The sequence below is a fragment of the Macrobrachium nipponense genome, chromosome 1 (assembly GCF_015104395.2).
Source record: "Macrobrachium nipponense isolate FS-2020 chromosome 1, ASM1510439v2, whole genome shotgun sequence".
Lineage (NCBI taxonomy): Eukaryota > Metazoa > Arthropoda > Malacostraca > Decapoda > Palaemonidae > Macrobrachium > Macrobrachium nipponense.
The window spans coordinates 167,002,899-167,026,783 of NC_087200.1; the positions used below are offsets into that span (position 1 = coordinate 167,002,899).

Genomic DNA, 23,885 nt, shown 5'->3' on the forward strand with positions numbered 1-23,885 from the left:
TTATAAGTGCCCAGGCCTCCACAAATCCCAGGAGCCTGGCACCTACTGGTGCTTGGAGGAGAGAAGCATCACTTTCCCTTTTTAAAGGGACGAAAGGCAGACCTACCTCTCTTCTCAAGAGCCTTCCTTCTTGCGGGAGCTCTGGAGGTCGGGCCACCTCGAAAGGGCTGAACTGATGTACTCGGTCCTTTCTTGTCAGTAGTAGAAGCAGGTTTCTTCTTCCTTGCTGACTGCGTCAGAAGGTCTTGAGTCGCCTTCTCAGTTAATGAACGAGAAATGTCCTTCACTAACTGAGAAGGGAACAAAAAGTCAGACAAAGGCGAGTACAGAAGCGCTGCCCTCTGAGCGTGGGAGACCGCTTTGGTTAAAAAGGCACTATATACGTCCTCTTTTTTAAGAAGACCTGCTCCAAATAAAGAGGAGATCTCAACCGAGCCATCCTGAACCGCTTTGTCTATACAAGACAAAATACACAGAAGGACTTCTGGTTCGAGTCCTTCAGAATCATGGGCTTTCTTGGACATCACCCCAAGGGACCAATCTAAGAAGTTGAAAACTTCCAATACATGAAAGAGTCCCTTGAGGAGATGGTCCAGTTCTGAAATGCCCCAAGTTATACGGGCAGAGTTCAAACCTTGTCTACGTGAAGCGTCAACTAAGGTTGAAAAGTCCGCTTCTGACGTAGACGGAAGAGAAATACCCATATTCTCTCCCGTCTGATACCAAATGCCTCTTTTACCAGCTAGTCTCGCTGGAGGCATGCAGAAGACCGTTCTAACTAACTCCTTCTTCGACTTCATCCAAGAGTCTAAAGACTGAAGAGCCCTCTTCATCGAAATGGCGGGCTTCATTCTAAGAAAAGACGAAGATTTCTTCGTCTTTGCACTCGAGAAAAGAGCGCGCGGAGAAGGAGGAGAGGCAGGAGTCAAGTCGTCTCCATACTCCTCTAGAAGCAAGGCTGTCAAAACTTTATAGTTCGACAGTCCTTCTCTTCCTTGATACTCCTCCGAGTTTACTTCTAACTCGGGGTCTAGATGAGTCTCCGCTGCTAATTCAGTACGTCTTTCCTCTGGAGGAGACAAACTCCTAATAGGAGAGGGGCTAAGGGAATGATATTCCTTCCTCTTCCCCGCTTTAATAGTCTGGAAGGCGCCAACAGCCCAGGCTTCTCTCCATAAATGGATGACGCTTCCCGCTTGGAAGACGCTTCTAGTCCGCCAAGCGTCCTGGCTGACGCCTCCCGCTTGTGTGGCTGCTGACGTCTGGATGACGCCTCGCGCCTGGAAGACGCTTCGCTCTCAAAAGGCGTCCTAACTGGCGCCAAAATTTTGGTTGGAGCCTCGCGTCTAAAAGCAGCTTTAAATGACGCTTCATGCCTATAAGACGTCTCATGTCTCTCTGGCGTTACGTGTCTTCCATAAGATTCTCCCGATCTCGCTCTCGAAACCGAAGCCTCTGCGATATGTTTGGAAGCTTCACGTCTGCATGACGCCTCTCGCTTCGCAGGGGAGAGAGGACGAGACTTCTTGATTGGAAGCGCAACGTCCTTCCTACGAGGCGCTAACACTCCCACCAAAGAGGCCAGTTGCTCTTGTACTGCCAAGATAATCTTCCTTGAAGCTTCTCCCACGTCATCTTCAATCGGGGGAGAAGTAGGAAAGTGTTCTTCCGCGTCCACGTCGGGTGACGCTGACGCCACCTTCGCCTTCTTAATAGACGAGGGAGCGTCATCTGAGAAACGCTCCGGGCTCGAATCTAATTCAGGTTCTTTCAAATGCCGTTTCAGAGGCCTAGATAAATCCGACTCCTTCCACCCTCGTTTAGGTGAGGGAGAGGGAGAGGATGAGAAACACTCACGTAGGACGCTTTTTCTAAAGCGCCCTTGAGCAGCCTGCAACGAAACAGAGCTTGCTGAAGGGACGTCTGACCGTTGGGGATTCCCCACGACCTCCTTAAGGCTTTCGACTTTCCTTCTCCTCTGGGCATGGGAGCTTGGAAGAGGTCTAGGCCTGGGAGCGTCGCAGGGATGATCAAACGCCCCCTCCACAACACTGGGAGAACTCACTTCACTGTAATGCTCACTTTCACTAGCCTTACCTTGTAAGTCCGCCATTTTGGACTTCATGTCTCGAATTGTAGCTTTCAGATCGGCGATTTCCGAGGCCGATTCCGAAAGTAAACCTTGTGAATTAGACACATAGGGAGAATCTAAATCATCAGGATTAGAATAAGTATCAATAAAAGGCTCAATAGGCCTTGAACTCACACCTTTCAGACGTCTAACCCTATCCCTCTCTAACTTCTTCAAATAAGAAGTTAAAGTCTTCCATTCTTCTGCATTTAATCCCTCGCATTCATGACAAGTATTAATAGCAGAACACTGAAACCCCCTACATTTACGACATACAGTGTGAGGATCAACCGAAGCTTTCGGTATCCTCACCCTGCAGCCTACATTCACACACATTCTCACACTCACATTTGAATCAGACATACTGAGAAAATTCCAAAAAGCAAGTCCAAAATCAGTCCACAGTAGCGAATGCCAAAAACACGATCCAGATACGTCACCAAAAAGCCTATAAACAATGATCAAAGGATGAAATAAGAATCTAAGTCAGGAGGTAATAGCAACAATGTTGATACCACCGGCGACAGAGAAAATATGATAGAAAACGGGAATGGTTCCTAGTCCTGCCACCCAGGGCAGGCCGGTAGATCACCTGACCTACCTGTAGCGAGTGGCGCGAAATTTGAATTTCTGTCGGGGACGACGGAGTCTTAGCTATGTATATATCTGACAGGTAAGTTGATTGTATGAAAACAATATTGACTTGCAATCGTGCCACAGAATCTATGGAACTTGTCGTTTTGGTTTCTTTCTTTCCACAAAATTCATGCAAGTAAGATTTTTAACATTTTCTTCTGCGTCAGATCATCCGTTTTATTCGAAGTCTGTGTACATTCCAGTAACTCTCAGCGGCTTGTGTATGAACACCAGTAGTTCTATCAACAAAATTTAAGGAGTGGTTAACAGTACGGTGAGCAAATCCTAGGTCCCTTCGAATGTTGCATTGGTCTTCCACTGACCACTGAATAGTTGTTCCTGGCATCACTACTTTTCTTATTATAGGTAACAGTGTTCCAGCGTTGCGCGAGTCAAGTATCTCCATATAACCACAAGCTGGTGACTAAGATAGATCAACAATCCCAAAGACCCACAAAGGATTCTGAGGAACACGTCCCCTTTGGTGCTGTAGTTTATGGCTTAAGCAAGAGTCATCGATTTGCACTGTAATACCCGGGCCACCAAGCTTGCTAGATTTTTTTTTTTTTTCAACACAGATTTCCCGAAAGAAACTGAGTATATCAGTAACTAACTCTTGAAACATTCAATACCTGTGTGGTTTGCAGCACATTCAACCCTGACACCGTATTTATCTTGAATTGAAGATTAGCGAGTAGTCTCCTTCAATAAAACTTGGCACTGAAAGCACTTCACTTCTCTTCTCAGAAATATCCGCTGCTTCATCCAGTTACCTGCAGGAAGCAGGTCTTCAACCAACAATGCTTTAATCAATCGTTCATACAGAGAACGGTCCATGTTTGGGGACTTGACGTCAATAAACGAGATGTATTTCTAAGAAAAAGTAAAATGTTGACTCTTGTGACTTACAACTTTTCCCCAAATAAGCACTTATTTAACAATCAAAACATAACAAGAAATAGATTAACAAGGGAATGTTGAAATAACCAAGTATATACTATATAGTTAGGTGGTCACTAGTCTAAAAAGGACTCATCCGAATCCGCTGTCTAAAGGGAGTCAGTTTCAGAACCTGGCTACAGACTGTCCAGGCCCAAAGCCTTAACATACTTAATCACGCGTTGAACTGCAAAAGCAACATCAATTATGCAGATTGTAAAATCATATCTTCCACGCAAGAAGAAGGGGAACTTTCCACTTTCGAGTCCATCATAATTAAAACTACCATCCCCCCATTAAAACACCCAGACATCCACACAGCTATTCATAGCATAACAAGTTTAGGTCTGTACTTCAACTTATACGTACCCTCTTTTTTTTTTAGATGCTTAGTTTCTCTTGTAGCTCAGTTTAGGTAAGTCATATCCATCTTTGTAGTGATTTTTAAAATTATTTTTATGTAAATTACAACCTTAAAGATGCTATGAGATTGCGAAACAGCGTCGGCAAAATAAACTGTTGTTTTTATATACGTTCTGCTTTTTCCTGGATGCCTCCTTGATAGCTACTATGAAGGTAATACTAGCTATAAGACTTGTTTATATTATATACTATATAATATAAATATATATCTATATATATATAATAATATATATATATATATATATGTGTGTGTGTGTGTGTGTGTGTGTGTGTGTGTGTATCACACAGACTACTTCACTGTGTATAAATATTCAAATTACACGTAGTAGGCTGGAAGAAAACCGGATGGTTTAGATTCCGGATTCTTTAATTTACATTGTTCTGGCATACCTACCGTTACCATCTTCAAGTACCGCTGCACCGCCACTTTTATTCTTATAATTAGTGGAAATACGAAGCCTACATTAACCAAAATAGAAGGATCATCAGTAAAGCTTGGAGCCTAAAAATTCACATAAAGAATCGCCCACCTCTCCCTGTCCCATCTTCTTTTGGTATAGTCAGCTAGGTATTATTTTACTTATGGACATTAATTGCTTTCACCATAAAATATAGGTTTTTCTGTTGTATTATGATGTGATTTGAATGATTTTGAGGTTTATTTCCATCGCAAATGAATACTTATCCTTCCACCACCCCTCCCCCTATAGATAACAATCTGGGGAACCTCCTTGGGAAGCGGGGTTTTGGGTGGGGGAGACAAAGTAGGTAAAAACAGGGCAAAATGGAGGAAAAAAAACCTAAATATAACACTCAAACATATAAAAATGGACCGGTATACAGGTAGACACTGAATTCGAATTAAATAAAAACACTGGAAATGGGAAAACCCGAGCCAAGAATTTTATATGAGAAAATGGGATACAAATGCACTATATGACCAGGGTAAAATTACAGTTTCAACCATTATGGGAAAACTGGGATAAAAATATATTTGTTGCATCAGAAATAATGTAGTTCCAACGGATATAACATTTATTTTGACTGCAAACCATCCGATTTAGAGATTTACTATGTAATTGGAGTTAAAAAAGCGAGTTTTTCCAGAAAAAGGTAATGTCCAGGAGAAGGCCGCACCCGTTTTTCAAGTATTGACGGCGAAAAACGACCAGATTGGTGTTGCACATCGCATAGAAACATGAGGAAATGAATAAAAAAGAAACTAAGAGTTACTCTTACACACAATATCTAAGCATAAACCTACTACTTCAATTATGGGGGATCCCAGTGGGAAGCGGGGTTTTTGGGTGGGGGGAGGAGGAGAAAAGTGATTTTCGGGGCACTACCGAACCTAATACAACCACCTAACCTTACCTAGGGCCCTGTACCCCTACCTAGGCCTAGCGGGGGGCTCCGCCCCCCCCTGCGACCCCCCCTTAAGGCCACTACCTAACATCCATCAAACCAAATCCAAAGTGATGGGACTGCTGTATACATCGTTATACTACCACCATCATAATATACTCTATAAATTAATGAAGCTTACCTTAAACTGTTGGTTGATAAAGATGTGCTGCTGCTTTAAGGAAAACGTGAAGCCGTTGCAAGGTTCCCTGACATGCAACTTAAAGTAAGTGGCCAGGTACCCGACGACCACATTGCACTGCAAACAATCGGTAGGAAATCGAAGGTCTGTCAAAATTAATGCCAGAAGGGCCAGCCACTGCCTCTGCCATAAGTATAGGAAGACAAAATGCCGTTTTTTGCTTCATTATTCGAGTATTCAGTCAAACAAGGATACCAGTGGACACTAGACAGGTAACTTTTTTACTCCGCTGAAATGCTAGTGAAACTTAGTTTTCGACTAAAGTCGTTCGTAATTGGTTATGAAACCCATGACGTCATAAGATGTCACACCTGTCAGCCTATAATGAGTAACTGGAACTGCTTTTGTTTGCGTAAGAAAGTAAGTTAGAGGGCTCATTAAAAGTAAACATTACCGTAGAGGAAACACCTCTCCCGACTTAGGAAAAATTCGAGGTAAAAACTTAATATTTTTTTTTCTCTGTAAGTATGCATTAGCGACAATAATGTATTGAGAAGAAGTGTTTTGTTATCACTTCCTTAACATAGTGAACTAAGTTAAAATACGCTACATTATTAATGTCCATAAATGAAATAATACCGTAGGGTACAGTTCCAACTCATCTTATAGGCAGCGCTATCTTCCCATCCCATTTACATCATCTTTCCTTTTAACTGTTGTCATCGTATGTACAAACAGTTCTTCTCAACAGCTGCACTTTTCTCTCATTTCCATTCAGCATCCACACCTCACTTGTGTAATAGAGGTGATTCAAATTCCGAGATCCAGCTGCCTTGCTTTACCTATTCTGTGAACCATCTCTCCCTACATCCCAACTTCATCAGTTACATCACTTCTCAAATCAGCTTCTTCCAGTCTTTTATCTCCCCACTAACGTTTATATATATATATATATATATATATATATATATATATATATATATATATATATATATAGATAGATTCCGTTTACTCTTATCGCCTTGCTCTTTGCTCTTACAATTTTTTTTTTTTTCACTTATCTTATTTTATTGAAATTTTTAAATTCTCATAGTATAAATTTACCCAATTTGCAAGCCCTTTTCTTATTCCACAGTGATTTTTCTCCTCACTCCCATGATAATATTAAACGGCCATGGGTGCAAACAAACACTTGTCTTCTGAACTTTTAAACCTAACCAATCACTTTCACATCCGCCTATTCCAAAACAAATTTTGAGTTTATTGTAAAGCACTCCTCTTAGCATTCAACAATTTACATGATGCATCATACATCCTTAGCACCACATTCTTAATTTTTTTTTTAAATAATGCATCTATTTACTTCATTGGAATGGCACTAGAAAGTATGAAATTCCAATTCTCAGCTACCGTTGACAAACTACTTGGCCCATATTACTGTTTCGGTAAACAGTCACAGACATGGCAAAGAAATGATTCATATGATGAAGACTGAAAAATACATAAAGGAGCAAACACCGTAACCAGCCTTTCTGATGATTTTCATTCACCAGCTCAGAATATCAAATTATCAAAATGGGCCTCTCAGTTTATATGAAGTTCAATAGAATGAATTTCTGCAATTTCCTATATTTTCACTTTGACTAAATCTTCATGCCTACACAACAAAATAACTTATTTCCTTGCTTTCTGAATTACACGAATCTGATAATAAATGCATCTTCAAATGCTGCAAGTCACACTTAACCTAATGATATTGCCTTCATGACTGTAGTGTAGTCTATTTATAACAATAGGGAAGAGAATAAATGAAAAGCATACCCAATAGAATCATTGGCTAGTGCAAGCCCTTACCCCTTTGCAGGTAACTGAAAACAAGCTTTTTATTTTATCTAAAGCAAAAGCCAGCAGTCTCAGTTCCCTACCATTAGCCAGTACCAATTACTGACGGTTGATTCTTGACCGAAATAACAGCTGTTATTTAGCCCTTCTTTGGAGGGTACTAGATATGGGTGATAAGGCAACAGTATATTTAAATTAACAGCTTCAGATGTCCTTGTTACGAAATGACTAAACTTACTGTTTCCAGAGATTTGATCTAATATACCTAACGGTAGCAGAGTAGTATAATAAATGTTTCAATGGCAATAGTTGCCCAATAATATGACACTTCATTGACTAGTTGAGGTTATTTAAGAGCATATTTCCAACTGTGAAATTACTTAGTTTTTCAGGAGCCACATCATATTTTGTTGTTGGCCTTGCATTGCTGCGAGTTATAGTACTACTACCTGATACGCGTGGAAGAGAAAGTAACCACCGCCCAGCTGAGGATGCTAAAGCTCTATCATACCACAATTACATACATATTGTCACTTGAACTCGACGGTATATTTTGTCCTCAGAATTTGTAGATGCACTATTGTCAAGGCATCCAAAATATGGTTTAGCATCAGATCCTAAATCAAGGCTGCCTCGTTGTTTGTGCGTTGGTCTCATATTCAAATGACCTGTGATTCGGGTTACAGCTTTGAAAATTAATCTGTTTATACAGGTTACTATACTTGGATGGCTGTTTCCATTCCGCGGTAATCACCAAGTCCCATAATTGAGTGACTCCCCTTTCACAACCACGATATCACTCAAATAAACTTCTGCGCGGTCTAACTAGCGATATAGGATTAACTATTGTTTCATACACCGATGAATATGCATAAGCAAAGGCTCGAGGGTTAAGCGACGTCTTTGATCTGCGAAAGAGTTGTGCCTCTCCCATTTCGACTTGGATTTTGCATCTGCATATCAAAAGGAAGTCCCAAATAAGATATAATCCATCATATCTCTATTCGCTAGAGAATCGTATACCAAAATTGGGGCAGAATGAAATTAAATATTGAACATTCCCCCCCAAATAGTTATACTATATATATATGTACAGCTAAGCCATACAAACTCGATGATATTTACCTTCATCAAAAATGATTCACGAATTTCACTGTTTTTTGGGCGTTGAATTGATTTAATGACAAATCTTTTTTGAGATAGTAAATTATTTGAATATATATAATTCTGTTAACAATAATTATATCTAATGTAGTATACCCGCAAATTATGTATTTATAAAAATTTGAGCTGAAACTGAAACGAAAGGCGCACATCCGGAGGACGAAAATGGAAATTTACAAAAAATGCAAGAAAAATCGACGTTTCGAATATTGAAAGCAATGTAAAACTAAATGCAATGGTTTAAAAGACGATCAAGCACAATACCATATCTTTCCTGATCTCAAAATTCCTGTATAAGTGTGTTCAACATTCAAAGCCGGGCATACAGATACGACAAAAAAACTATATTTTACATAAGTAACTTACGAAGTAATTAAGTATATATATATATAATATATATATATATATATATATATATATATATATGTGTGTGTGTGTGTGTGTCTGTAGTTTTTTAAAAAAGTTCTTCGAAATGTAACCATCAATTTTTGGTCTTGTACCAATTGTCACATAGATTTTTGAAATATGAGTGTCAAATCAAATCACTATGTATTTCCTTTTCTGCACTCATAAATAATCATTTATTTATAGTTAACATTTGCATTCATTTGAATACTTGATACAAATATCTATTTTAATACAGTGTAAAAAAAATTTCTGAATGGAGCATTACTTCACTTACAGTAATCGAAGATCACGTCCACTGAGCAACAAAGACTTCCCCAGATTGGTTGCTTATGGAATGTACGTAAGTCAATTTGAAAACATTATTAAGGAAAGTTATCTGTGGCTTGTCTATCTGAAGTAAGTCGACATGGTGACTATTAATCTAGCATTTCTGATTTAATAATTAATGAATGGAGCTAACATAACTATTACATTTTTACATTTGTCTCCTGTTATTGCCACGGTGCACAATAAATATACAAAATAATTTAACCTAAGGAGCACCACAAATAACGTGGACTCTTAGATAAAGATAAGCGAGAATGGATATTTTTGTCATGTATATATATATAATATATATATATATATATATATATATATATATATATATATATATATACATATACATATACAGACAGACAGACAGACAAGCTGGTGAAGCAAACATTGAAGTGTAACAAGGGAAAAGTTTTCATTTTTTATAAGAGTATTAATACAGCAAGATTTACTGGCATACTACACTCGCAAAAAATATAAAAATGACAATTAAAACCTATTTTGCAAATATGTTAAAGATATATCATTCTAGTTTATCAACAAATAAAAAATGTTGCGAATTCTGGGCCACAATAATGTAAAATCTCAAAGCGACACCGTCGGCGTCGCCGTCAGCAACAGTCAGTGCAAGAGGGATTGTTTATGTGAACATGTACTTGTGATTCGGATATGTGTCTTTTCGGCCTATGTTGTTGTGTTGCTGCGTAAATCAGTTTGCAAAAACATAATGTGACGCTGCTTGTTTTATAGCCTGACTATAGCAAAATTAAAATTGCCCTTGAAGCAACACGTACCAGCTTCCAGAGGTTTATTAGCCTAATGGGTGGAGGTAGCTAAGTAACTCAGTGACATCTTGTATCAACTGGGTCGAGACCTACTGAAACGGCTCCTCATTAGAACGTACTGGACATTAATAAGGTCAGTAGTAGTACTTCTCTTCTTAAAATAACATTAGATTTAATGGAAGAATATACTAGCTAGCTTGGTAGGTTAGCCTAGGTAGGCCACTATGTTATAGCCTATTAGGCCTAGGCCTAGGTTAGGGTTGACGTACTTTTATCTTGCAGCTCCACTAGCCTATGACAGTTTAGGGCTAGTCATTTACTGTCGTTTTAGAGTAGCTTAGGCGTTATATTATGAAAATGTAACGCTAGTCCTGTAGTAGCCGTAGTGCTTTTCATCTCGGTGCCATGGAGTGTGCGAGCTGACTGTGAGTCAGTGTGGTTGTTAATTGGGGCATTGAAAGTTTTTTTTATGTTTCCTGAACGGTATTTCTGGTGATAGAAGTTCACTCCTGACGTGGTTCGGAAGTCACATAAAGCTGTTGGTCCAGTTGCTGAATAGGTAACCACTGGTTCCATGCAACGTAAAAACGCCATACAAACAAGAACAGTTTTTCATTCATTTTTTGTTCGTACTCGGCTACTTTTACTCGTCGATGGCTTATCCAGGTCCTGCACCACTGAAAAGTGTTCACACAACCTCCAATATCAAAGATTTAATGCCTAGCTAGTATTCATCAAATGTAGCTGTTTGATTACATTGCAAGTTCCACATTTACTGTTTGATATTCCATGTCATAGCAACGATTAAACTATAAGATTTTTTTCCTTATTAACATCAGTATACATCTTCTTTACAAGAAGACTGACCCATGCAACCCCCACTTCTTTCGAAATGTGAAGAAAGCCATGCGAAGGTGGGGTCACTTTAGCAACCTTGGGACTGTCATAGTCTTTCAGCCATAGGCTATCTAAGCAGTGGCAAAAATAGGCGATGCAGAGTTATTTCATAATCCGCTCCCCTCCACAATAGAAATTCAGCATGGCTATGTATTCTACAGCTAATGGTATTGTGAGAACTTGTGTTAGGTATCTAATATGATAGGGGTGTTTACTGGCAATTTTGCAGGTAGCTATATGGTGGGGTCCGAGTGGCTGATATTGGTACCTTTAAGTCATAATCTGATTATTCTTTTTCTCTGTCATTGGATCTGACTAATTACATGTGCATGCACAAAGAAAACTGGGCGCAATAACAAGAACACTTCCTAAATGTCGGATACATACTAGCTTAAAGTCAGAAACCAGCTGTTGGTTCCATAGCCACATCATTAGAAATTTGATTGGGCCATTGGAGCACTGGTTTTTTGGCGGGGAAAAATAAACATGTATGAATGAAATGTGGTTACTGTTATTACATGGACAAATCCTAATATAAACCAGGACTTAGGTCTTTTCTAACCTAGTGGGGTTGCTTGGACTGAAATACAGGGATGGATCCCAACCTGGGATAGGGCACCAGGCCCTTCTTGATAAGATAAAGTATATACCCTAGGTCCCTAACCTAACATAGAATGCCAAAATCAGTTTGAGGTAGGTGCAAACTTTTTGTTTTTGTATTTCCCTGAATGCCTGACATCTAACAAGTAGAATTACTCCCAGTGGAGCTCCAAGCTTTTGGGTCAGGGAAAAGAAAGCAGGAATTACACCAGCAGGAATGATAAGAAATGCTAAACTCACAAGATCCACAGACTGGGAAAAAATTCAAATTATGGTAATTCTAAGCCCACATTCTGCGGTAAAGTAGACTATGGCAGCTGATGTTTTCCTATGTTATTTTACTTACTGAATAAGAATTTAAAGTAATGTTTATTTGGCCGACTGTAATTGAACCGTAATTTACCTTTGAAGACTACATGATGGTACAAGGGGTGCGATGTACCGATGCACAGAGTTCAAAGGTAAATAACAGATTAGTTACAGTTGACCGGCAAAATATTATCTTAAACTTTTGTAAAGCAACATAGGAAAATGTCAACTGCCATCTTTGAAGTTTTGGTTCGGGGCCAAGAAACGTAAACAAACCGCCATATTCGAATTCTGGTAGGGGCCATGGGATACATAACCACCAGGGAGCCATAAATCTGGTAAGGGGAGGACGGGGTGGGGTACTGGGAGAGGAAGGCACAGGTACGAGTTGGTAACGTGTTATCTCCCTGTCCCCCCCCCCCCCCCCTTAAAGAATGGTAATCTTAGAAGTGTAACATTTAGGTTATGATGCTAACCTAACCTAACCTAGTAGAACATGTTACCTTAATGGGGGGGGGGGGGGGTGGCACACACCCCTTAAAGGAAGGCAATCTGAAATGAAAGCTCCCCATAATATGGCGCATGCACAGTAGGATTGCCACGTGTGTAAGAGGATTTGGCGTCATAATAGCAGTAATGATAGGTGGATTTTACCTATGCACTGGCGCCATTATCGGTTTGTTTATCGCTTTATTTCCGCTTAAATTTCGTGTTTCAAATATTATAAATAAGAGGAAATAACACAATAACACAGCAAAACCTTTCCCCAAGTGTTTTACACCACCCTTAAACCCACTTTCCGGTAGAATAGAGTTGTAAGGCATAATTCTTCCGTGTTTTACCCCACCCAAAACCCCACATTTCCATCGGTTCCCCTTACTGTAGAATAGAGTTCAAAGGTAAATTACAGGTTAATTACAGCTGGCCAAAAAAAATATTGCTTTAAATTTTTGTTCAGGAGGTAAAACTCTATAGAAAAAAGTTAAGTATGTCTTAGTTTTACACTCTATAGAAAAAAGTTAAGTATGTCTTAGTTTTACCAGACTATCGAAAAACAACTGCCACAGTCTAGTTTGCCGCGGTATATGGGCTTAGATCTACCCAAATTACAAAACATCAAGATATGTAAGGATTACTGGGATAGCGCTTACCAACTTTACTGCTTCATGTCCTACTTCAACTCTCCTTGACTCTAACCTAACCATACCTTAAAGGCAGGTAAAACATAATATCTATAAATCCTGGCGCAACATGCTCTTACTTATCAGTAATTATAACCCGACCTAGAGCATTGAAAATTATTCTCTGTTCCTTAACCTATCTTAACGGGTTTTCCTTAAATTTTGTATTGCAATACACTACCTGAACACCGGCCCTGGTCACCTTACCAGCCCGAACATAACCTCACTCATTTACCAACACTTGGGAAAATTTTAACTGCCAGCGTTACCAACACTGCAGGTAAACATTGTTTACTTAGGTCACTGCAGGTAAACATTTTTTACTGAGTTACCTGTCTATTGTTGGCAACACTGCTGCCAGACATCAGCCGGCAGATGGTTCCCACCTTCAGTCGCTTCTTGTTCACTCGATGGATAGCACGTATCCTGTTACAAGTGAACGTTTTTGGTCTCTCAGCATGACACCCCCTCAGCAAATTGTTGACAACTTGCATCTCGTTTTGGATTACGTATTAGGCTTCTCATTTGGATGTTGCTTAAATAAGTTGATGCACTCAGAATTTAACCATGTTTTTGTACATGGAACTTACCCAGCAGATATATACTTAGCTATAGACTCCGTCGTCCCCGACAGAAATTCGAATTTCGCGGCACACGCTGCAGGTAGGTCAGGTGATCTACCGCCCCTGCCGCTGGGTGGCAGGAATAGGAACGATTACCGTTCTAGAACCAGATTTTCTCTGTCGCGGTAGTGTCAACATACGTTGTTGCTACCTCCTGACTTGATTTTCGTTTTTTCATCGCCATCGACCTTCTGGGCTGTCTTTTGCAGGGAAGTACTGGGTCTTTGGTTTGGCATACGCTTTTATTAACTTTTGAATGAATTTGGCTTCGAAATTTCGAAGAATATATTACGTGAAACTACCGAATTTTTCGGTAGACACTTATATTTTGCAATAAGGGAAATATTGATTTTTTTTTTCACTAATACGTGTATAAGTGTTAGAACTTGATGAAGGAAATATAAGATCTAACTTCCTACTTTAGGAAGTCAGAAAGCATATAACTAGATACGTTTCCTTTAGAAGCTTTAAGAGCTCTCATACTAACGAGCAGTTAGAGTATTGACAATTCTAGTAGTTGTTGCATCCTCATCACCTTCTTACTCCACAGAATCTACAAATTCATATGTGCAAATTTGAAGATAAATGGATGGAGCTCAAAAGGCGAGCTCTAAAAAGGTAAGAAGTGAATATAGTGTTCCCAGTGCAGTGGAGGGTGCATCTGATCGGCTCCGTAGCGCTTCCAGGCCTAGACCTCTTCCAAACTCCCAGACCCAGTGGAGGAGGAAAGTCGACAGCTGTAGGAAGGTTAGGGAGAACCCCCACCGGTCAGGCGTCCCCTCGGCAGGTTCTGTAGAACGTCCCAGACTGCCAAGGATAGCCATTGATAAGGCATCCTTAAAAAAGTGCGTCTCTTCATCTTACATCTGAAAAGACGAAGAATGTATGTTTGGAGTTTCGATGATCTAGCGCGTTCTCTGAAAACTAAGAGAACACTGAGCAAGAGCCAGCCGCTGCCAGGAAGCCGCGTTCCAGCAAGCTAGCGTGAGCTACGTTCCTATAGCTAGCAGCGAGGCGCGTTCCAGCTAACAGACTAGCGCGAGCCGCGTTCCTACAACCAAACGCGAGCCGCGTTCTAGAAAATTTTTCTTGGCGCAAGGCGCCTTCAAAGAGACGAAGCGCCAGCCTGGCGCAAATTGCGCCAGAAAAACAGACAGCTAGAGCAAGGAGCCTTATAGTAGAGTGGCAATCAGAACGATCCTTCCATTGAATGTTTCCGGGCAAGAGGCTCTTTCTAAAAGGGGTCTAGTAGGCGCTCGGAACTGTCAGGGCGCACGGGACCTTCCACGCAAGCGGAACGTTCCAGGAGCGAGTCTCCTTTCTAGCGTGCGGAACATTCCAGGCGCGCGGAACATTCCAGGCGCTAGGTGCAAGGAGCCAGGCGCCAGAATATCCTTTCTCTATCTGCCTCGGCAGGGAAAGAAGGTAGTAGAGTATCTGCTGTATGAAATACGATACGGCAAATCATAAGCACATACCGTAGTTACTTCTTTGCTGAGCAACTCAATTACCAGTATCCTTCCAGGAATTTCCTAGGAAGGACTACGCTTAAAGGGATTGTTAAGACAACACCTACTTAGCTTCTAGATTTATCGAAGTCTTGTTTCGCTTAGATATGCATTATAAGAACTTCCTGAAGTTCGATAATAATTTTATAAGATTCCTTTATTAAATGGAGTAGCTGGCAACTCGGGAAGAGTAAGGCCAGTCGGCTAACGAGACTGCTATCGCTTAGACACCAACGCAGTATCATGTAGGTGTCGGTCATGAGTGGTCGGTAACATGTCTCTCTCCTGCGGGATGGAATGAATAACCGTGTCTCTCCCCTACAATCGTGGTTTTAGCCTCGGATTGAGGGATAGTTAAGCAAACATAAATAAAATATTGTCTGCCTTTTGCTAAGAAGCTTTCAATAAGAAAGATATTACAACATTTCAATGCTGTTTACCGTAGGTAACATTTTTAAAGGATTCTAACGCAGCGGAACTCTATATTGTATAATGCTCTCATGCTTACGAAAGCATGGCTTATTAGAGTACATGCTTAGTGAGAAGATGAATGTAGTAGAGAATTCACTTTAAGACTACCGTATGGTCAAGTCTTATGCACTTACCGAGGTTAACTACAGAATTCCTAGTATCCTTACAAAGGTTTCCTAGATTAATGCTGTTTACCACAATGTGACAGTATTATAAAGGATTCTAATATGGCAGCGCGCGATATATATAATTCTCTCATCCTTTCGAGAAACGCACACAACCTTTTTAAATTCGGATATTGCTCAAGAGAAGTTGGGTGAGTCGGATGGGAAACATTCTCTTAGTGGCAGAAGTTGTTTCCCTGAATGGACTATACTACGTATATAAAAGTTTTTTCCCACTAAGAACGGAAATAACATGTGAAGGATGTCGGGTACCATAAAGGCATAGATGTTATGGCACATAACCTAAAAAGAACTAGAAATGAGCGCCAGCCGCGCCAGAAGCACCATCCAAGATATTTTCTCGTTTTAGCGAGTTATTAACCTAAGAGTCCAGTAGCCTCTCGGACAGCAGGCTCGGTAACGGCAAGATTCGTTCCTGATTTCGTTACCCATTTAATCGAAAAGGGGTCGCTTACAAGGAATGATGAAATTATTTATTTTAATCACTTAGGCCAATTCCACGACTCTCTCATATTGCAAAGAGCATCGAGAATCTCTTTTTTTCGCCCCTGTTCGCGTTAACAAAAGAGAACCTATTTGGGAACAGACACGGAACGTAACGATCCTTAAGAGGTTCGATGCAAGATTTTGCATGTCCGTGAGAACCTTCTCGATCGAAGATAATAACTGTTAACGTATGTCTAACATTTATTGAAAAGAGTTGTGAGAACCTGCGGAAAGTCTTCTTCATAGATCTCTTTGTAAGGTAGAAGACGAACAGGCTTCCTTTAGACTGCTTCTTTTTCCTCGAACCAAGAGAGGTAGCAATATAAGACATCTTTAAATTTAAAAAAGGGGAATAAACTTTAGTCTTTTTTCCCCTAGTTATAAATTCTTAACAGATATTAAGATAATTGGGCGTCAAAGGAAGAGAGGATGTATGCCTCATTTTGGCCTTAGAGAGGTTGGATTCACAGAAGTCACGTTCTTCTCACAGCATGTTTCGTAAGGCTTTTCCAAGAGTATCTGGATATTCTATCAGAATCTATTATAAATAGACCTATAAAACCTCTCCACTCTGAGTCTGTCCGCGTGCAGACTGACCAGAAGTGGACATGAATGAGAGGTTTTTTCAAGGTAAATGACAATAGTCATGGCTAAGACATAGAATTGCTGCAGATCGTGCTAGATGGAATGAGGAAACTGTCCTCTTCCGATACCTCTGTGAACCACATAGCGAGGTTTTTTCTTCACTTTCAGAGGGAAGAATCACCTATGTATATATCTGCTATCAAAGAACGCAGTAAAAGGCTATACTCTGTCTCTACAAGGGGAATTAGAGATAACAGAGGATTAAGATCTTCGGGATCTTATACGATACCGCAATACGACAAGAGTAGGATATCATGTACTTCGAATGGGATTTTTTTTTTGTGGCCACAGATTCTGTGTTCCGACAAAATGGAACTGCTCCTCATCAAACTTCTTTGAGGAAGTTTATGAAGGAATTCTTTGTTTCTCTTAGCCCTAAACGACCAAGAAGACAAGTGAATTTTTTGTGCATTGGAATCTCGCATCAGATTCAATGGAGACTCGGCAATGGGTTCTTGCCAGCATAGTATGTCTGGCAAAAGAACTAAATCCCTCTATTCCTGACGCAACGCTTTCAGATAGAAGTTTAGTTGCCCAGGCAGGGTACTTACATTTTCATCTACAGAAGAAGAGATGGTTTAAACGTTTGCCTACAGAGTCTTCAGGGTGCGATGAGGGCTCAAAATGCTTCCCAGAAGGTATTCAGAAGGATACAATAAGAGCTAGAAATCAGGGTTCCGCCCAATTTCAGCTCAGTCTCTCCTTCGACTTCCAGACTCCTTCCCTTCCTTCGGGCAAGGATAGGGAAGATTCTGCAACGAGGAACCTCATCACCATGTAAGAAGAGATCTCGTTAGCAAAAGAAGTGTTCACGAAGGATCCTCCTCGGAGGAAGACTCTTCTCTCTCGTATTGTTAGATATCCTGTCGTCTACTGGGTGTAGCTGACTAAATCACCTCCCCTTGCCAGGGGCCAAAAGCTCAAAGGGGAAGAATTTCTTCCACCCTTCTCCAGTCTCCTGATAAACTATGTGGTTGTTCAGGACTCTCAGACAATGTAGCGCCAGCCAAGCGCCAAATGCCAATACAGGCGAAAAACGCCAGAGGCGGACAGTTCCAAGGAACTCTGTCATGGTCGGATACTGAGAAGGAGCGGGCCTCCAACCTGGCGCAAATGCGCCAGAGGCGAACAAATCGGACAGATATAAGAGTGTCCGATGTGGACATCGCCAGACAGCCTAGAGACTCTTCCAAGCTCGAAGCTCCAGCAAGTGTGGAGGAGCCAAGCCAGGCGCGAGGCGCCAGCCAGGCTCTAGGAGCCAGCCAGGCTCTAGGAGCCAGCCAGGCTCTAGGAGCCAGCCAGGCTCTAGGAGCCAGCCAGGCTCTAGGAGCCAGCCAGGCTCTAGGAGCCAGCCAGGCTCTAGGAGCCAGCCAGGCTCTAGGAGCCAGCCAGGCTCTAGAAGCCAGCCAGGCGCCATCCAGGTGCCAGGCTCCTTCAAGGCTAGGCTCCAGTCAGGATTGAGGATCCATCCAGGCGCAAGGCTCCTTCCAGTAAAGAGAAACCTAAAGCTCTGTCATGTAAGAGGGCTAGTCCCCATTGATATGATACAGGTAAGGCTCTGCCATGTAAGTGGGTCAGCCCCCATTGGCACGATCCGAGAAGGCTCTGTCGTGTAAGCGGGCTAGCCCCCATTGACATGATCCAGAAGGGTTTGTCAGTCATAGGTCCCTACCTCGCTGAAACTCTTGAGGCATGCAGACTCATAGACAGTATCATGAAGTCTTCTGCCAGGCTCCAGGTGCCTTCCAGGCGCAAGGCTCCAGCCAGGCGCGAGGCGCTAGCCAGGAAGGAGGAGCCAATCAGGCACCAGCCAGGCGCGAGGCGCCAGCCAGGCGCAAGGCGCCATCCAGGCGCGAGGCTCCAGCCAGGCTCTAGGCGCCATTCAGGCGCGAGGCGCTAGACAGGCGCTAGGCGCCTGCCAGGCACGAAGCGCTAGCCAGGCTCCAGGCTTCACCCAGAAGAGATCTATATCAAAGAACGCCCTGGCCTTCTTTGAGACATTGTGATCTCCTAAGCACTTGATAAGTGCATTGATGATTCCTTCAAACAGCTGAGAATTAAAAGCGCATGAAGTGCGAGCTTTTCCGAATTCTTGTTCTTTCCCTAACAATATGTCATAAGGACATATTAGCTGTCACATACGGGAGATGCAACTCTGTGTTGACTTCCCATTATCCGAAGGATGTCAAGATAACCTTCGAGGGATCCTTCTCTCTTGGTTGATACGTGTCTGTGGATACATTGCTGGGATAGGGAGCAGATACTGATCCTTAACTAGTGAGTTAAATTTTATTTAACGTCGTGTTTTTTCTTTGGGTTGTTTGAAAGGAGTTTGTAGATAACTCTTTTCAACTTAAGCACTAACCCTCGTGTTAGGATCAGGTGATCGGGATCGGTGTTGTGCTCCTTAATTATGCCACTAGGCATAGGCATATTGTCATGTAAGAGGCTCTGTCGAGTAAATGGATAAGACCCCATTGACATACCCACAAGAACTCTTAGCCATAGGTCACATCCTCGCTGAGGCTCTTGAGGCGAAGCAGATTCCTAGGCATTAGCCATGGAGTCTTCCGCCTGATCAAGTAGGAACCAAGGTTTTATTTATTTATTACCTACAACGTATGTTGTTTACCTGTCTATTCAGTAAATAGTTGTCTCTTTCCCACCACCAAGGGTGTCAATCAGCTAAGTATATATCTACTGGGTAAGTTCCATGTACAAAAATGATATTGTTAAGATACAATAAAGTTTTGTACATACTTACCTGGCAGATATATACGATTGATGGCCCACCCAACCTCCCCTCAGGAGACAGGTGGAAGAGAAAATCTGGTTCTAGAACGGTAATCGTTCCTATTCCTGCCACCCAGCGGCAGGGGCGGTAGATCACCTGACCTACCTGCAGCGTGTGCCGCGAAATTCGAATTTCTGTCGGGGACGACGGAGTCTATAGCTAAGTATATATCTGCCAGGTAAGTATGTACAAAACTTTATTGTATCTTAACAATATCATATTCCTTATCTAAAGACACTTCCTCAGCCACACCTTCGGAACCTTTCCCTTATGCATCATCCGATTAATGATTATTGCGATTGAAGGTGGGAACCGTCTGCTGGCCAATGTCTGGCAGCAGTGTTGCCAACGGTAGACAGGTAACTCGGTAAAGTTTATCGCTGTGTTGGTAATGCTGGCAGTTAAAATTTTCCTGTACATGGGTAAATGAGTGGGGTTCAGGTAAGTATTACAATATTAGTTTCATTATGAAAACTTTATACTTGTCTTGAGATAGGTTTGTTTCTACATGTTATACAAAACCCCAGTCCTTTGCATTAGTAATTACAGTAGTACCTCGAGATACGAAAGGCTCTACTTACGAAAAACTCGAGATACAAAAGCTAATGCGAAAAATTTTACTGCTCTACATACGAAAAGTTTTTAAGATATGAAAGGTTGTTGCTGTAAAGTCCCGAGATTCGCCCGGACCACCGAGAACAATTTTAAAACTCCCGCGCCGCCAACTGAGTAAACTCGCCACCATCCTCCCGCTCTCCCATTGGTTCCTGATGCTAGTCACCCCATAAGGTCCTGCTCTCCTATTGGTCAGCATCTACCCCTTGTGCTTAAAGTATTCTGTTGGTAAAAGGATGCTGTAAATTGAAAAACTTATTCATGCAAAACATTTAATAAAAAAAAACATTAGGTAAAGATAGAATAAAGAATAGAAATGAATGGTTATAATGCTGTTTGGTAGTTTCAGTAGTTGAAGAGAGAGAATTAAAATTTATGGCTTACTGTGTAAAGTGATTGCTTGTCGATCGTTCGATACTCGTAAGTACTGGATGTAAACAGACGTTTGGAAGCTTTTTTTTGTTTGTTTATTATAGTTAATGGTTACTTAATAATTATTTGAAATGAGTACGTACATGCAATACATTTAATAAAAAAATTGTGAATTAGATATCATAAAATATAAAATAAATCAGACTGCCAACAAATACGTATTTTTTAGAATTCTTCTTCTGTTTTATTATTACGTTACGTATACGTATGTTTCGTTATAGCTGTCAGTAACTCGGTATCTCCGTTAGGTAAAGATAGAATAAAGAATAGAAATGAATGGTTATTATACTGTTTGGTAGTTTCATTAGTTGAAGAGAGATACTGATGACAATTTATGGCTTACTGTGTGCTAGGAAAAATGATTGCTTGGCGCTCGTTCGATACTCGTAAGACAGGTAAGAGCTGAATGTAAACAATCGATTGGAAGGTTTGTTTTTTGTTTGTTTGAGTATTATAGTTAATGATTAATTAATAATTTTTTGAAATGAGTACATACCGATTATTTATACATTTTATTGGCATATTCTAAGCTTTTAGCTCTTAGGTTTAGATGTCAGAATCATAGACTAGGCTACAGTAGCAACCGCTAACATAGGCTAGGCTTATTGCTAAGGGACATATGCTAAAGTCCTAATATATGCAGTAAAAATGGGGTTGAACATTACATGCAGTTGAATATTACTCAAGTATGTACAGTATTTTGCCTTTTTGGAGTCATATTTCTTCTGTCGGGTCGGCATTGTAACCCTAGAACATGCGTTTTAGGCCTGGAAATATAATTTACTGGGGTGTTTTTGGAGGGCATGGAACGGATTAGCCATTTTACATGTAAAATGTGTTCCAAGATACGAAAAACTCATAATACGAAGGCCGCCTCGGAACGGATTAATTTCGTATCTCGAGGTACCACTGTACTTTCATTGTAGGTTGGAAATTGGTCATAGAAGAATAACAACAAGGTAGTTAAGCAGTAAGTGCTTGTCCAATAGTTGGGATTCCTGCCTGACTGGACGTAAACATTCCCCTTTGCTTTCGGCCGCTGTGGTGAATGGATGTGCTTTCACTCCCTGCCCCATTGTCGTTGTATGAAGATTTTTTCCCAAAACTTTGTGAGATCTTTCCCTTTTGTTTGTGGTTGTGTGATTTGTTTTCCTGTTTGTGTTTTACTGTTGATAATTAACAATAACATGCAAACCCAGGAATTGCATGAGCTTAAGTGCCCCCCATTCTCTCAGTGGATTTGTCCTGGTGTTGTTGGGGGGAGGGGGGGAGGAAGTGTGGTAGCTTTCGCTCCAAAATTGAAATTGATCCTCACACCCTTTGTGTAAAGTATCGAGGGTGTGGGTGTACCATAGATAATTCTTATGATACTGATGTCTCTTAGTTAGTGGAGCAGTGGGGAAGTTATGAGGGAAGGAAGTGATCTCGGGGGAAGTCTTCCAAGACTTCGTTGGAGGGTTACACCCTGTTACTCCATTGGTGACCAATCCTTCATCTTCCTTTCTCCCTCCTCGTAAGCGTCTTAGTCTTGTTGTTTCCCCTTCGGGGGAAATGTCTCCCCTCCGCTTCTTTGTTTTATTCATCAAGTGTAGAAGAGGGGGTGGAGGGCTGCTGACTCGGAGTTGTACTCAGGGGCTTCTGTTCATTCCGGCGCGGACCCCCCTCCGTGCTGAGTAGGACCTCCTCTCACTAACTCAACTTTGCTCTACTCCAGGGGCTGATGCACCATTTCTCTTCTGACCCTCTGACTCATGGCACGGCTGCGAGGACAACAATAACCTTGTCTGCACCTGTGTTTGTAGCACCTTCCCATCTGATCTACACCCAGCATGTGACCACAGTAACACTTTTGTGGTCGTATCATCCGTGCCACATACTTCGAGGGCAGACCCATTCCTGCCCCTCCTCCTCCAGGTTACGCGGTCTTGTCTGCCTGCTTTCATGCCAGCCTCTTCTATGCCTGTTCCTGCTGCTGCTGCACCATTCCCTGATCATCCGAAAGCTGCTGTGGTGTCGGCGTCTTCTGTCCCAGCTGCTCTGGAGCCTGCTGCTTCAGCAGCTGCTCCAGTGGCACCTTAGATGGAAGATCTGACTGGTGTGCTGAGGAAGCTGATGAAGAAGTCCAAGGAGAAGTGCAAGATGTCGTCTTCCTCGGCGTTGGTCGCCTCCTTCCCTTCATCTTCCGAGGCTCCCCTGCCGAGGAAGGAGAAGGTTGTCTCCCCCCCCCCCCCCAAAGAAATCTGGGACTTCTATGGGTCTGTCTCGCTATTCCAGTGAATAGCGGGTCTTCCGCTGGTCTTACCATTCCTCTGGGAATGGGAACCGCCTCGTTGCCCCCAAGGGTACGCGGGTCAGGGACCGTAGGATTTCAAGCTTCAGCTCATACTTCTACACCTAGTCATAGAGGTTCTGCCTCTAGGACTAGTACCGTCTCGAGTTCCCGTTCGTGAGTTTTCTTGAGTGCATGTAAGTCTACCGATGAATGCAGCTAGAGTCAGTGACGCTGAGTCCACTCACCGTCACACTCACACACGGTGCGTAGGGAAGGGGGCGACTCAAACCTTACCTGTGATCGCTTGCACAGTGATCACTCGGATCTCAGGTGACAGTCTCGTGAGATCATGAATGCGGCGAGACTGGTAGGAGGTTGCCTGTTTGGTCCTCTCGAGAGGTTCTGACCTCTTCGAGGTCTGGGACGCATTGTGAGGACAGTACTCGCTCTCATCACACAGTTGGATGCTATTCCTCTCCCGATCCTCAGTCACTATCATGTGATTAACCAGTCCAGGCATTGGTTGGCGTTTCTTCTGACGTGCATGAGCATTGTTCCGGACCTGTGGGGTTTTGCATTACTGTACCATAAAAGTCAGGATGATTTCCACCATCCAGTGTCGAACTTATCACCATCATGACAGAACTGGTTGATGTGACAAGTTGCATGTTAGTGTTC

At 41.8% G+C, this 23,885-nt stretch overlaps 1 long non-coding RNA gene across 1 annotated transcript in view; it reads left to right on the plus strand.

The window, feature by feature from the left end:
• Positions 1–9,794: 9,794 nt before the first annotated feature.
• Positions 9,795–23,885, plus strand: part of LOC135219805 (uncharacterized) — a 1,047,642-nt gene continuing 1,033,551 nt past the window's right edge. Inside the window, exon 1 of the long non-coding RNA XR_010315513.1 lies at positions 9,795–10,322. This is a non-coding gene — a long non-coding RNA (uncharacterized LOC135219805). The remainder of the gene's footprint in view (positions 10,323–23,885) is intronic.